Below are 1773 nucleotides of genomic sequence, written 5' to 3'. Positions count from 1 at the left end.
TGGTTCGGCGACAGGCTGCCCATCGAGGTAATGTGGTCATCCAGTCTGCGTGTCAGAAGGAACTCCAACATCTTCCCCACGTCATTCAGGAGACAGAGCGGGCGATAGGATGACGGGACACCCTCAGGTTTGATGCCCTTCCTTAGGAGAACAATCCGGGAAGATTTCCACTCCAGCGGGAAGGTTCCTTAGTGAAGGCATTTGTTGAAAAGTTCCACTAGGATGCGCTGGTCGGCTTTGTGTACTGCCGCTAGGATTCTGCTGTTGATCCAGTCAGGCCCTGGTGCCTTATTCTTGCTATGTGCCCTTTCGACTGCCACATTAACCTCGTCCGTGGAGAAATGGACTGGGGGTTCAGAGGTGGGCAGGTCCCTATAACTGCTGGTTGGGTTTGTTGGGAACAGCGTTCCGATAACATTTCCCAGTGTCTGCATCTCCATAGAGGCTGTTGCTGGAGGTCCCCTCAACTTCCTCATTACCAGTTAAACTAAGTTACTTAACGAGTTACTTTTTTTTAAGAAGTAACTTCTATCTTAACGAATTACTTTTTTTTTTAAAGTAACTTATAACTTAACTCGTCAATTCATTTTATAATCACGTTAAATTATATACTTTTATAATTAATTTGATTATTAATATTTAGTTCATAGTTGGTAATAACAAAGTAAAATTTAAAAGTTTTACTATCACTTTGGAAAACTTTTAGTTAAAAAAATAAAATATACAAATAATTTAATTATTTTGTTGGATTTCATAATATATAAGTACTTACAACAAAATACATTTTTTTAAGATATAAAGACCTACATTATAACATTATGTTATTTGTAGATCTTTAACATGAGGTGTAAATGGTGTAATTATAAGTTTTATATGAAAAAAAAAGTAAATTATTTTTAACTAAGTTAAGTTACTTATTTTTTCCAACTAACTTGTAACTTTAACAAGTTAAATAAAAAAGGAAAGTAACTTTTAACTTTAAACTTAACTTACATTTTTCCAAATTAACTTAACTTAACGAGTTAAAAAAAATAGTTAACTTGCCCAGCCTTGGGTATTAGACCAGCCATTTATTGGTAGATCACATAATAGACCAGCCATTTATTGGTAAATCACATAATAGACAAACCATTTATCAGTAGATCACACGTTGGACCGGTCCCGAATACCTAATGGGTGACATAGAAACAATAACTATAAATGGATGGTGTAACCATATTCTGTGGTAGTGTGGTGTAACTAATTATTAAGTAATAACTTAAAAACTTCAAGTTTCGAGTTAAATTTTAAACTGTTGAACGACAACTGACAAATGTTGTAAATTGTAATGTTGTGCTATAAGTAATCAGCATGATGTTTTATTGATACCCTTACACAGCTGATATATATAATTATATTTAAAGCACAGACTTGAAATACTATATAGAAATCTGTGATTTAAAATAACCAGTAGCGCTCCAAGCGGCAGTATCACAATGAACCATCCTAATTGCCATCCCTAATTATAGATTATAGATCACAATTTAACTATTTAAGCTATACCTAATTCTAATACCTATATAAATAGGGGTATATGGCTAAATAACTTATTTAGTTACTAGTTATTTAGCTATGTAGGGGTATATTATCTTAAATTGTGTTATGATATATACGTGTAAAATTAGTTCTAAATGTCGACACATATTGTTAAGTGTTGACATCAAGCCCTAGTAGTTAATTCGTTCAGTTGTTTTGTGCAGTCACTTTGTAAAACAACTATTTATCATCTGAAAT

The sequence above is a fragment of the Acyrthosiphon pisum genome, unplaced genomic scaffold, assembly GCF_005508785.2.
Source record: "Acyrthosiphon pisum isolate AL4f unplaced genomic scaffold, pea_aphid_22Mar2018_4r6ur Scaffold_21109;HRSCAF=23054, whole genome shotgun sequence".
NCBI classification, from domain to species: Eukaryota; Metazoa; Arthropoda; class Insecta; order Hemiptera; family Aphididae; genus Acyrthosiphon; species Acyrthosiphon pisum.
This window is presented reverse-complemented; position numbering follows the sequence as displayed.